Genomic DNA, 15,059 nt, shown 5'->3' with positions numbered 1-15,059 from the left:
TTGGGATCCAAGTTGGTGAGCTCATTGTCAATCTGATATCCTCTGATTTCATCAACTTGTCCATACAATTTATGAAACATATCCCAAGCCTCTTTGATTGTTTTACACTTCTCAATGTGAAAAATGAGGTCATCTGATACATACTTGCATAAAGTTCCAAGAGCCATGCAATTCTTTGTGAGCCATTCTAATTGAGCATTTGGCTCAGCCTTAGGATAAGGTGGTGCTATTATTGTTCCATCTATGTAGTGTGTGAGACCCTTTTCCATTAATTTACTCCATACTTTAATTTTCCATGATGCATAATTATGTGGAGTTAAAGGTGGAAATTTATTAGGACTCATTGCAACAAAAATGAAAAGAGCACAAAGAGAGGCACAATCACACACGACACCCCCCCAAATTCACTCAATCAAAGAACCCCCCCAAATGTGATGATTTGGCACTTTATAATTAGTGCGTATATAATGGGCCACTTGCAAACAATGGCAAAGTGGACTTCTGATTTATAATTTTACAACTACCTCAATAAGGCCAAAAGAGACTCAAACTGATAATGCAAGAGATCTAACTAAGATCCAAGCAATTTACAAGTACCTAATAGGCCAAATAAGACCAATATCTGAAAGTACAATTTCCACTTAAAATATCTAAAATCTTATCATAGATTATGAAAGTAGATGAAAAAATAAGCACTTTAAAAAAAAACAGCACCTAAAAAGGAGGTCGTATGAGCTCAAACGAGGCCTTTGAAGTTGCAGAATTGAGGATTAGACAGGTACAGCTGAGAGAATTCAAAAATTCCGAAAAACCTGTGCACCAAAATGAGAAAATAACCACACCACTTCAAATATCATGAAATTTTAGCCCATTTCAAAAAAAATTGCACCAAAAAAGGAGCACAAATGAGCAAAATATGGCCTTTCAAAGTTGGACTGCAAAACTGAAAAGCTCAATGGAGAGGGGTCAAAAAATTTCCAAAAAATGTTGATGTGGTGCTGATGTTAGCAATTCATTGTGTTAAATTGGATGATCATATGACCATTGCAAAAAATTCGCCTCCCTGCTGACTGGGTGTCCATACTGTACGGATTGCTGACTATACAGATGACTGTGCATACAGACTGATAGGCGTATAGATCTGACATGGCAGATAGAGCGTACGGGTTTTCCCGTGGGCCAGTGGCCGCTTTCCATGTGGCGGATGCGGTTTTCGCCTGGTTTAGGTGGTCGCCGGTGGAGGGAGCGGCCAAAACAAAGGGAAGCCGACGGCAGCGTGCAGAGACCGGCGAGTGGCGGGAACCTACTCGGGCGGTGACGGGCGAGAAGTTGCTGAGCGGCGGGGAGAATAGGTTCTGAGGGGTGGGGAGACCTGGGCACCGGGGATGGAGGTTGCAGTGGAAATCGCCACTGGGGACGCGTGGGAGAAGGATGACCGGAGTATGGAACCGGCGTGGACCTGCGGCGACACAGGTCCGACCTGCAACACACAGTCTGTGGGTATGAGCGGTGCTATACGGGGGGGTCTATGGACCCCCAACAACCAAAATTTTTTTTTTTTATATTTTTTGAATTTTTTTATTTTTTCAAAATTTTTCAGAAAATAATTTTTTTTTTTGAAATTTTTTTTCGAAATCCATACGATAATAGCCAAAATGGGGAAAAAAAAATTCTCACCAAAATAGGTCGACTTTATAGTCAAAATTTATGGAAACGGCCTCCCGGATTCAACGGTGATGTCCAAATCGCTATATGACGCCCCCAAAAAATGAAGGTCCCCAGATCCGAAAATGGAAACCTTCCACGATGTCTCCAAAAACCAATCAATGACGCCCCAATTGCTCTGATACCATGTAGGATTTTGCCAAGATCAAGGGCACAATGAAAAGCATAAAAGAGACAATAGAATGATAAGAACAAACTATATTCTCATCAATATGCAAAATGATCAACTAGATTAACCAATACAATGAATAGAGGCCTGCTTATATAGGCAAGGCCATATGGATGTATGAGCACAGAAATATGACATGTGGCTCAATGAGAAATAAGGGTAGGTAAGAAATACTAAGGGTAGGTAGGAGAAATAATATAATATTCCAAAGAGGTGGATGACCCATCGAATGTGGAGTGTAACAGCAAAATAAGACCACAAAAGGTGGAATTTCTCCTACAAGCTCTATCCCTATGTGCACACTTCCCTAAGTGTCTCAAATCCAAACTACAAAGAGATGCATTATCCTAAGTTAACTTAAGTAAAGTGTAATAATATCCAAAATGAATATTTATTTACACCAACAATAATGATAAGTATTGAAGGTTAAAATAATTAGTTTTACATATCAAACAAAAGTGTACCGGATCCTGAGATGCTTCTCCAGTGCACGGAGGAGGGTTCACCATTGATGAAATAGGTATCGATATTTCCTATATGAATCACAAGTTCACATGTACGTGTGCATATAAACATGAAATCAAGAAAATAAAGTAGAGAAACATACCTCCGCCCAATATGGCATTATAACAAACAATGAAAGATTATAACAGACAATGAAAGATTGTTGGCATTTCTTAAGGAAATTGAGAAGGTTGTTGATGATTATAGATATAACTGATTAAAGATGTTTTACTGTCTTGATATTATTATTTTGTCATTGATGTCATGAAATTGATTTTCTAATTCAGTATGATGTTGCCATATCTTGAGAAGTATGATATGAATATTATAAAGTTGTCAGTAAAAGACATAGGAAAGAATATGATGAATAAGGGGATGAATAAGGTATTCAATGGGCAACTACTACCGAGTCAGACAATGATGAGATCATGATGTTTTAGATTGTTTTAACATCATACATATGTTGTAAATTGTAAAGGTTAATACTATACTATGTGTATGTGGGAAAAGTGGGTCAATAAAACTTAATATATGAAAAATGTTGCTAAATGACTTGTCCACACACACACACAGGATTTCTTGGTGCAAGCTATGGAGTAATGAAGTATTACTCAGCTTCCCAAGGTGGGTCCCATGGTTCTCTATCTCACAATGTCCCTCAAACCAATGTTTTTTCCTTCAGATCACTGAGCAAACTGGTTTAGGGATGGCAAATGCAAGAACGAGGGATGTTTTGATAGATTTTAGTATGAGATGCATCTTAAGCTATGCATGATTCTAGAAATGCAATAAACTAGATTATAAGATGACAAGGTTAGTATAAATACTATCCTAACATGATATATATTAGTCTATGATTGAGCTAAATGATAAAAAAAGTATTCTAAACATGCATATTTAGACTAATTCCTGATTTTAAAGAGGCTAAAATGATGAGCATAAAAATGATATATGAAAGCTTGAATGTATTTGAGCATAAGTGTGATACTACAAATTTAAAAGATGATTTAAAATGGAGGAATAAGAGCTCTATTTATAGCAAAAACAGGGCAATGGATGGTCAAGATTGAAAGATTCAATCAAGGGTTGAGTTTGAAAGTTGGGGATCCATGTGCACAATTTGCACCAATGAAAGGGTGACAAGTGTCAACATAGGGTTGGGTTGAGAGAAGGGGTTGGAGGCATTAAATGCCTGAGAAGACCTCATGGTTATCTAGAAGGTAAGGGTCAAGCTTAAGTTAGGTTTACCTATTGGATTAAGAGTTAATCCAAGGATAAACCCTTGTGCAAATGATTAAGAGATAATCATGGTCAAAGCATTAAAGTCCTGATGAGACCCTTGGGTTGGATGAAGGTTGAGCTAAAACAAATTCTTTAACCATGTAAGAGGGTTTGAGTTAACCATTAATGGTTATTGAAGACTTTGGGGGATTAAGTGGTTGAAGGTTGGAAGCCTTTAATGGCTATCAAAGACTTTGAGAAATTAAGTAGTTGAAGGTTGGAAGCCTTTAATGGTTATCAAAGACTTTGAGGTTTGAGAAGTGACTTCCCTTTGCTTAGGGATGTGACAAAGTTTAGAATGATAGGTTAGGCTAATTAGAAGTGATTAGAAGAGTCTAGAAGGGATTAGAAAGGGTTTTAGGAAGGCAAGTGGGAGATGTAGGATTTTGCAAGTGGATGGAGGGATAATAGGATTTAATTGAAATAAAGTAATTTAATTCAATTTAGTTGCAATTTGGGGAAATTAAATAAATTAGATTTATTCAATTTTAGGATAACTATTTAATTAAATTTGAATTTAATTAAAAGTGGATAGGGGGGATTTAATTGAATAAAATGATTTATTCATTAAATGGGTATAGTGAATTTTATTTAAATAAATTGAGTAATTTACTTAATAAAATAGAAGAATGTGGATAATTTAATTAAATTGGATTTAATCAAATAGAGAAATGAACATAAAATATTCATTTAGGAATATGGTCATTTTTATACGTCTACATTTTGCCCTTCTTTGAAGTGACATGTGTGCACATGTTATTTCAAAGTTAATGATGCTTTATCATGATTTATGATCAAATGCAATTTTTGTGTCGCTCTTTTAATTTGCTAGTTGTGCCTCAGATTTGATTTGATGTGTGATGCACCAGATTCGATATTTGATGGTGATGCCCCCTCGGGAGATGAATCAATATTTTGAAAATTTTGGATTTAATTTGATGAGTTGCGTATGATGTGTATGATTTCGTGCATGTGAAATGTGGGGAAATTGATTCATCTCCTAATAAGTTACAAATATTATGGTATAGGGGAGACCGCGACCATATTACAGGTCCATTCGGCTAACCCTAATTTCATTTTCCTCTTATAAAAGGGGAAAAGGGCTTGAATTAGATTCATTTGTGCTCTATTGACTTTGGAGAAAGAGAATTTGGTCTACAGAGAAAATGCCGATTCCTTATCATAGACACCGTTTCAAGCGCGTTCGGAGGTACCAGAGACCTCCAGCGTATGGATCACCAGTAAGTCAACATTTTTTACCCTTTTTTGACTTTTCATTTGGTTGTTTTTAGTCATTTTTTGATTTTCAAAGGTCGGGTTTAACGGTTTAGCGCGTCTAGGGCATAGATTAGCACATACAAAGTTTTAAGTAGCACATCAAGTCAAATATTAGGGGTCGCGTCCGAAATAGATAGGATAGCACATAAAAAAAATAGGTTAGTGCATATATGTAGAATAGCACATGGCAACAGTCGGGTAGCATAGGGTCAGCCAGGTAGCGCGTAGGGTAGACCTAGCGCATAGGGGTCATAGGGGTTCGCATGGGTAAGGGGGTTTAGCGCGTGGGGCTAACCTAGGCATAGGGTCAAATAGGTAGCGCCTGGGAGGGATAGATTAGCGCGTAGAGTCAGTCTAGCACACAAGGTAGGTTTGGGGGGAAAGAGTTAGCGCGTAGAGTCAGTCTAGTGCATAGGGTAAATAGATTAGCGTGTAGGAAAAACAGCCTAGCATGTAGGGGAATTTTAGTGCAGTGGGAGTCTGTTTTAGCGCATCTAAAATTTTTTTGGGAAATGAGCCGAAATGTAAATTTATTTGCTTTGTCTATCATGATTTTATGGATTTTTCCAATATGAGTGTCGATATAATTTGTTTTTGATTTGTGATTTTTCAAGTTATGTATAGATATCAATGTGGTGTTTTGATCAAAATATGATTTGTTTGCATACCGTGTTTCAAATTCAATGTGTGAAGCTTGATTTGTGTTACAAGCTGATATGGGTTGGAAACTTGAGTTGTGTTACAAGCTGATATGGGTGGGAAACTTCAGTTGTTTTATAAGTTTATGTGATTGTGGAGATTTGAGTTGTGTTACAAGTTTTGATATGATTTTTGATAACTTGAGTTGTGTTACAAGTTGATATGAAATGATAGGATTTTGAACTTGATGTAGATGAGAAAATTATTTCATGTTGATGTGAGTTTGATTTTGATATCGTTGGTTTTGATGTGGAAACTGATATTGGATTTGTTTTGCTTGTTTGATAGGAGCGATTGGGCGTGGTTCAGTCGTGAGAGAGATTTCTGAGACTGTGGACATTGATACCGCAGTTGTCACAAGCCGACCTTGATATCATTAAGAGATGTGGGTTGACTTCCCTCTTGGATATGTCTCGGTTCACTGTGAACTGGGGGCTATTGATAGCACTTGTGGAGAGGTGGCACAGTGATACAAACACCTTCCATTTTGCCACTAGAGAGATGACAGTCACACCAGGGGACTATTATAGGATCCTGTGCATCCCTATAGTAGGGGCACTACTACCATATGAGCAGTTGGAGGAGGGTGGGACAGAGGCACTGCGACGCATTTTTCAGGATGATATAGTCTGTGGCTATGAGATCCCATGGCAGGAGTTTCTAGACCTGGATTACGCACCACTGCCATCTATACTAGCAGGGTTCATTGGTGGATTCCTTTGTCCTGATCACAGGTCAAAGGGATTTTCGGTGGGATGGGGGCCGGTTTTGGAGGAGATGGTCACACAGGGCCAGAGGTATTCATGGGGGTCAGCTATGCTAGCCCATCTATACAGGGGTCTGCATGAGGTGGTATACCTCGGTTACGGCAGTTTGTCAGCTAGCATGACATTATTACAGGTATGGTGCTGGGAGCACATTCCAGCAGCAAGGCCACTAGTAGACAGGGATAGGCCTGTGGGATGCGCATATGCGTACGGATACAGGGGTCTAGTTGTCCAACGTAAGCTAGGCAAACTAGAGCATTGGAGGAGAGTGCTAGATGACATAGATACAGTCACCTAGCGACCGTATACAGGATGTGAGGTGTGGGCTGAGGATAGGCTGGAGATGCCCTTTGTATTCATGACCAGATACCTGATCGGGAGGACCCCATTTGTGATTGAGAGGTTTGTGGTGACCCAAGTTTTGAGGCAGTTTGGGCGCCAATAGGGTATTCCACAAGGAGCATGCTTATATGCATGGCGACGATAGGATGTAACAGATTGGGGGCCGACCATTGATAGTGCAGTGGCGGTGGAGGAGTTTGTGGGGTTGGCTGGGTAGATATGGGATTATGCCCCTGAGATTTAGGATGCGGGCATGACAGATGAGTTTTACCGATTGTTTGCTGCGTGGGCGGTGGCCAGGATATCTGATCCTGATGAGATGAGGCCAGCTTTTGATTTGGATGAGGAGGAGGGAGACAGGGGAGACGATGGAGATGATGGAGATGATGGAGGAGGACGATGAGGGAGAGGAGCCAGAGGGAGGTAGGGAGATAGAGGGAGGAGAGGGGATAGAGGTGTGGATAGAGCGGTGAGAGTGGGGGTGATAGACAGGGGTAGAGGTGGATTGGCTATTGGAGTTAGTGGAGAGGAGAGAGTGGGGGAGGTGTTAGCTGTAGTGGGTGGTACGGAGGAGGCTAGGCGACCAGTGCAGAGGAGGAGGATGGATGTACTCCCACCTCCAGCACCGAGGACAGGCTGAGTGGGAGGGGTTCCTTCAGCATAGGTACCACTATGGGTTCGGGTCCCAGGTCATATGGAGGATGCTTAGATGCGGACCCTACAGATTACTATACAGCAGTTGCAGGCACAGATTCTGACCTATCAGTGGTAGATTTCTCAGTTGACCACTAAGCAGGACACTGAGATAGAGCGAAGGGGATGAGCGAAGGAGGTGGTGTCCAACATGCAGAGAGCAGCTACGGGTGGTCCTATGAGAGACACCCTGAGAGAGCTAGTGTTGAGAGCTCAGGAGGCAGAGTACTATCGACGGCACTATGAGGCTGCAGTACCCAGGGATCGCTGAGTACAGAGTTTTGCACAGTTGAGATCTAGTCAATCTCGAGATACTAGGTCATGATCTGAGAGCTGAGGTGTTATAGGGCCACCGAGACAGGATCCTCCTGGGGATCCAGGGGTGGGTGCATCTGGAGCTAGACCATCTCCGTCAGGGGATAGTCATACTTGAGAGACATGGTCTCCGTTGTATTTTTGAGCATTGTATTCTTTGTACTGGACACAGTGTTTTGACATATTTTGTACATTTGGATCATTTTGAGATATATATATATATATATATTCGGCACCATTTGCTTTGATCATGTGATGTGTTTATATGGATGCATGTTATGTGGCTATTTCATTTATGTGATGATGCAATGCTTAAATATATGATATAATGTATGATGCAGATTGTATGCTTTTATGTGTTGTGAGATGTATCTTGAAAATGAGATGTATGATTTAGTATGTTGTTAAATGTATCTTAAAAATGAGATGTATGATTTAATATGCTGCTAAATGTATCTTGATATGCAAACATGTTAAATGACATGCAACTAATTGTAAAATGATATGCAAACTATGTTTTTGGAGCATCCTCATTCTACATTTGCCATCCAATATAGCCATTTGTTTGCTTTCTTTGTAGATATCATCATTGAGCATTGATTTTTTTAGGATATGTTGAAAATTTATACAAGCATAATGGTATAATTGAACCATAATGACTTGAGAAAAATTTACATGATGTTTGATTTTGCAAGATAGCACAAGCGTCAAGGTATAATTGAACTAGGATGACCTGAGTGCGTATTGCGTAAATAGACAAGATTGAATCATTTGTATGCGTAAAGTGGAATCAGGCCTTTAGTGATATTCGATGTATCACATCTTGAGGCCAATATTCACACAACACAAGTGATCGCCTCACAGACAGAAGACTAAGAAAATATTGGAAGTTCCTCAGGAGCTCTAGCTTTGAAGCTTTTGAGTGAGAAAAGGAAGAGAATCCAATAATTCATAAAGTTCAAAATGCAAAACTAGTTAAGATTTTTATGCGATAATGCAACATTTAATACTTCAGAAAATCATCCATCCTTTGTAGTTTTGTGAATTGTTTTGTTTGGTTTTGTGATGAAGCGCAGTTTTTGTTGTTGGATGTCAAGCTGTTTGAGTTTTGCAAATAGCCTTGATGTCTTGAGTGTTTACCATGTTTAGATGATTGGAATGCCCCTAGCTGAGTGTGCCTCTTGATGTGAATATGTACAGTGATTTCCAAGCCATGGTGGATTTGTGGTAAGAGGATATATATAGATAAACCAAGATAGTGACTACGCTGAGTATGTCCTGAATGGATATTTGCTAAGTGTCGGGCGATGGCCGATAGTGTTTGTATGGATAAAATGGTATGGATATAAATAGAGGAGCCATTCTTTCACAAGAGTGCCTGTTTACCAGGTTTGAACCCTTTGTTTTTATTGTACTTTATATTTTTGCTTTTTCTAGATTTTTTTGACATTTTTGCTTTTTTTTTTTTTTTTTTTTGGGCTGTTTTCGTGCATTAGGTTACTTAAGTGTAGTACCTCTTTAGATGGATACTATTAGTTGGTTCGTTGAGCACATCTCCTTCTAAATTTGTGAGCTGATAGGCACCTGATCCATAGACTGATATGATAACATAGGGACCCAACCAGTTAGGTTCAAATTTCCCTTTCTTTTCTTGATCTTGCTGATTTCTTGGATTTTCTTTGAGGACTAGGTCACTAATTTTGAAATTACTGGGGATCACTTTGTGATTGTAGCTCCTGCACATGCGTTGTTGATATGCTTTAAGATGAGTATAAGCATGCTGACGTCTTTCATCTAATAGTTCAAGCTCTTGCAGTCGGTTAACTTGATACTCTTCATTTGGGATTAAACCTTTCAAAGAGACTCTGAGAGATGAGATTTCTACTTCTAGAGGTAAAATGGCCTCTGATCCATATACCAATGAGTATGGTGTTGCTCCTATAGGTGTGCGGATGCTAGTTCTGTATGCCCAAAGTGCTAGATTGAGTTGTACGTGCCAATCTTTGCCTGCATCATTTACTATTTTCTTTAGGATTTTCAAGATTGTCTTGTTAGATGTTTCTACTTGACCATTTCCCTATGGGTAGTATGGTGTAGAGAACCTATGTTGGATTTTGAATTTTTCACATAGTTCTTGGATATCTTAATTTTTGAAAGGTCATCCATTATCTGTGATGATTGAACTTGGAATACCATATCTGCAGATCAGATAATTGAGGATAAAAGAGGCAATTTGTTTCCCAGTCACTGTGGTCATGGGAACTACTTCTATCCATTTGGTAAAGTATTATGTTGCTATTATAATGAACTTGTATCCATTTGAAGATGAAGGATGAATTTTGCCAACTAATTCTAGTCCCCACTGACAAAAGGGTCAGGATGTTGTAAATGGCTGCAGTTCTTGTGCTGGTGCATGTATCAGATTACCATGGATCTGGCATTTAGGACATTTCTTGGCGAAGTGGTATGAGTCTTTCTCCATTGTAGGCCAGTAGTATCCCATCCTTAGAAGCTTTTTAGCAAGAGTAGTGCCACTTGAATGTGTGCCACAAATACCTTCATGAAGCTCGTGTAAAGCAAAATCAGAATCATTATGATCAAGGCAATGAAGAAGAGTACCATCTAGACCTCGATGATACAAAGTATCAGCGATAAGGGTGTAACAGGCAGCTTGTCAGATAAAGTTACGTTTTCGGTTATGGGATTGGTCAATGGGTAAGATATTCTGCTTGAGGTGGTCGTATATTGGTCCATATAATGGAGAATCTGAACCAGTCAAGGCATACATAACTTGGGATTCAGAGTGGTCATAGGCGGGGGAGAAAAGTTGCTCTACCAAGAACTTGTAATGACTTTGTTGCTGTAGAATTTGTAGCAATGAAGCAATAGTAGCCATTGCATCGGCTGCTTTGTTGTTCAATCGTGGTATTTGCTCGAAGGTGATGTGCACAAAATACTGTTTGAAGTCATCCACCATTTGCTTGTAGGGTAGTAGCCTATCATCCTTTGTCTGATAGTCATTGTTGATTTGATGGACGACTAGTTGTGAGTCTCCATAGACCTTTAACTCTATGATTTTCCATTCTACGGCCATTTTGATGCCTATAACCAATGCCTCATATTCAGCCACATTATTTGTTCATGGAAATATAAGCCTATATGATCTTGATATAGTGTGTCCTTGAGGAGTGATGAACAGAATGCCGGCACCCGAACCATGTTGTGTATAGGATCTGTCAAAGTATAGGGTCCATTGTTTAGTAGAAAGAGCAAGAATGTCCCTGTCCGAAAATTCAATCTCCATGGTGTGTTTTCTTGGTAGCGGTGCTTCAGCCAACTGATCTGCAATTGCTTGTCCTTTGATTGCTCATCTTTCGGTGTACTGAATGTCAAATTCACTGAGAATCATGACCCATTTAGCCAAGCGGCCTGTAAGAGCTGCCTTGCTAAGTAGATATTTGAGAGGATCAATTTTTGCGACTAGCTTAATGGTGTGTGCTAGCATATAATCTCGGAACTTCTGAGATGCGAAGACCACTGTTAGGCAAGCTTTTTCAATGAATGTATAGTTGAGTTCATAGCCATTCAATGTGCTACTAATGTAATATATGGCACGTTCTTTCACTTGTTGATCTTCTTGTGCCAATAGTGCCCCAGTGATATATCTGTTGTTGAGATATATAAGATAAGAGGCTTTCCTGCGACTGGTGGTACTAGAACTAGTGGATTCATTAGGTACTGTTTGATTTGGTAAAAAGATTCTGCACACTTGGCCTCCCATTTGAAGGGTACATTTTTGTGTAGTAAATGGTTAAATGGTAGACTTTTATCTACTAGCTGAGCGATGAATCACTTGATTGATTGAAGTCATCCTTGTAGATCTGAGTTGGCTGATATTCTTCGGTGGTGGCATGTCCATAATGGCTTGTACCTTTGCTGGATCTACTTCAATACCTTTAGCTGAGACAATGTAGCCTAGTAACTTGCCTGATGTAACCCCAAAGACACACTTCTTAGGGTTGAGCCTGACTTGGAATTTCTCCACTCGATCAAAGATCTTTGTTAGGATGCCAAGATGTTCTACTCTGGTAAAGGATTTAGCTAGTAAATCATCCACATAGTCTTCCATAAATATATGCATCATGTCATGGAATATTGTGGTCATTGCTCTTTGATAAGTGGCCCCTGCATTATTCAAGCCAAAAGGCATAACATTCCAACAATACGTTCCCCAAGGACAGGTGAACGCGGTTTTATCTTGATCTTCTGGGGCTATTTTGATTTGATTATAGCTTGAGAAGCAATCCATTAGTGAAAGCATTGTGTGGCCTGCTATGAGATCTACAATGATGTCGATACTGGGCAGAGGAAAGTCATCTTTTGGACAAGCTTTGTTGACGTCCCTGAAGTCAGTGCATATTCTGATACTACCATCTGGTTTTGATACTGGAACGATGTTGGAAATCCATTCTACATAGTCAATGGGTTGGATGAATCTGACGTCTAATAATTTCTTTAGTTTAGTTTTGACCATGAGTGCCACCTGTGGATTTATCTTTCATAGCGTTTGCCTGATTGGTTTAACTCCTATAGAAATGGACAAGTGATGCATGATTAAGTGTGGATCTACTTCAGGCATATCAGCATATGACCAAGCAAAATTAAGTTGCTTTTCTTTAAAGAAAATGATGAATGTTGATCTTTCTTCCTTTGTCAGAGATTCTGCAAGATGTAGGTTTCTGACTGCTTCCGTGGTACCAATGTTGATTGATTGAGTGGGCTCAATCAATATGGGTGATTGCTCATGAAAGTGCTCAGGAAGAGTGTCAAGTCTCCCATCGTTAGGTGCCTTAAAAAGGTTTTCACCCTCAGATGCATCCTTTATTTTTACTTTTTTGTGATCTAGAGCTACCATTGACTGGTTTTCAGCATTAGATCCTTTATTTGGTTCATTTTTGCGACTGAGAGACTTGGCACTCCCTGGTTTGTAGACGTCGTTATTTTGTTCACTGGTAGATCCTGTTTCCGGATTTACGATACATAGGTAATGGATAATAGATTCATCATTTGGGAAAATTGGTATATCATGGATTTCAGGTTCATCCCAGTCGATGAGGTCAGGAAAGACAAGTGGTAAGGAATCATTAGGTGGATCAAGTTTGGCTACTGTGAGTGTTAGGACAGAGTTTTCATCGTGATTGTTCTTGGTTTTAAAGAAGTTCAAGATTTCGTCGAGGTCTTTGATGGTATTATCCTCTACATAGACTTGTTCATAATCTTCCTGTTCGCTTTCTGTGGTGTCATAGATATTCTGCGGTCCAAATTCAAGAGGTCTATCTTTTGCGTTATGTTCTTCTTGGGAAAGAGATATAGAATTAGTATCATTAGGGATATCTGTAGTAACATTGGAGCAGGTACCCCATTCATATTCATTGGAATCAGTCTCTGAGGCATCATCCCAGATTCTATCAGTGTTGTAAACTGGTATGTTGTATGGTGAAAACAAATCTTTGACGATAGATACCATTTTGATAGTTTTTGTTGATTCTGTGTCCGATCCGTCTTCTATTTTTTGTATTTGTTCATAGACTGTGCTCCCTCGGGGAGGAATAATGGTATCCAGAGATGAATTCATTGTTTCTTGAGATATTGGTGTTTGAATATGAGCTACTGCTATAGATATGGCCCTTTTGTATTTTAGAAGCTTTTCCTGATGTAACTTCTGATCCTAGCGTTCCCGTGCCTTGCGGATTGTTTTTGTTGATTCAAAGAGTGCTTCCTGCCTGGATTCTTCTTTGTACTTCGTCTTTACTTTCCATTGAGGTTTGGTAGTTAGGTGGGGTGGCCTTTTTAATAGAAAGGTGAGCTCACAACCCAATCCTACTTTGTTTCTATTGGGCTGGGAAGGAAGATTTATAGGTTCAATGACTCCTTCCTGGCGTTTCCCAATAGGTCCTTTACCATCATATCCCATTTGCTGCATGATTAAGTATCCTTTTCCATATAGGTGTGTAGGTAGAACAATGTCCAGAGCAGTTGCTCTATTATCTTCTTTCTCATCTTTGTATAACCAGCTAAGAATATCCTTATCTTCTGATTCATGTGCTAGAGTGCCCAATTGGATGAAGGTACCATCAAATTTGGTAATGGGCTGAGTGACCAGATGTGTTGATGTAGTAGGCAATCCATGACATCTAGGTGATGTTGGCAATTTGGCCAAACATAAAGGCTCCAAAGAGTATTCTCGGATACCTTGGTCTTTGATTTGCATTTTCTGTTTGAAGTCTCCCCATAAGGAGTTAGATTTCACTGTTTGTTGATCTGATGTTGAAGATTGCTGCTTTTCTCTATTATGAGGAACCAAACTGTCTTGGGCTGCCCCCATTGCGTTGCAATGTTGAAATGGATTGTGATCAGCAGATATGGAGACTTCTTGTCCATCATAAGGAAATTTAACACACTGGTGATATGTAGAAGGTACTGCTTGCATTTCATGTATCCATGGTCGCCCTAACAAAATATTGTAGGTAAGGTCTATGTCCAAAACCTGACATATAGTATCATTTTGTATTGGGCCCACTTGGATAGGTAATATCACGGTTCTTTTAGAGGACCTTTCCTCATCATCATATGCCTTTATGGTAATCTTCTTGCAGGGATCAATAGATTCTTCTAAGAAGCCTAATGCACGGATAAGCTTTAAAGTACATATATTAAGGTCGTCTCGTCCATCTATTAGGACTCTTTTTATTCAGTGTTTGCAAACAATGACTTCGATATGGAGAGGATTATTATGCGGATGGATTAAGGAAGCATCGTCATGTTCTGAAAAGGTGAGGTTATGAGGCCCAGTCATATGGGTGACCATGGCTTGAAATCTGCCCGTATCCAAATTTTGAGGTACATTGGTTTCCAAAAGCACTTGTTCTAATATGTCCTTGTGCTTTGGCGATAGTTTCATCAATTCTAGTATAGATATCTATGCTAGAGTTTTATGTAGTTGGCTTACCAAGTCATATTGGATTTTTGGTGTGGTAGTTGTAGGTGCAGTATGTCCTTTCAAGACATATTTCTGAGTTTGGGTTGTTACATTGATAGATTCATGATCACGCTGATCTCGGATGGTGATGACATTTACTTGATGATCTTCAGCTGATATGTGATTGATGGTGTTGTTGTAGATATGGTTGATATGAGCTCCGCGTGTATCATTCGAGGTTGAAGCTCCATCTTTGTTGTAATTCAAAAGAGGATTTTTAAAGGCTCCATGATCACCATTTGTTTTG

General features: G+C 39.4%; 1 pseudogene; it reads left to right on the top strand.

The window, feature by feature from the left end:
* The first annotated feature begins 1,146 nt into the window (after positions 1 to 1,146).
* The window catches only part of LOC131077878 (probable inactive poly [ADP-ribose] polymerase SRO1), a 75,328-nt pseudogene continuing 61,415 nt past the window's right edge, over positions 1,147 to 15,059 (top strand).

Source organism: Cryptomeria japonica, chromosome 4, assembly GCF_030272615.1.
Source record: "Cryptomeria japonica chromosome 4, Sugi_1.0, whole genome shotgun sequence".
Lineage (NCBI taxonomy): Eukaryota > Viridiplantae > Streptophyta > Pinopsida > Cupressales > Cupressaceae > Cryptomeria > Cryptomeria japonica.
Note: the sequence above shows the minus strand (reverse complement) of the source record. Positions and strands in the feature narration are given on the sequence as shown.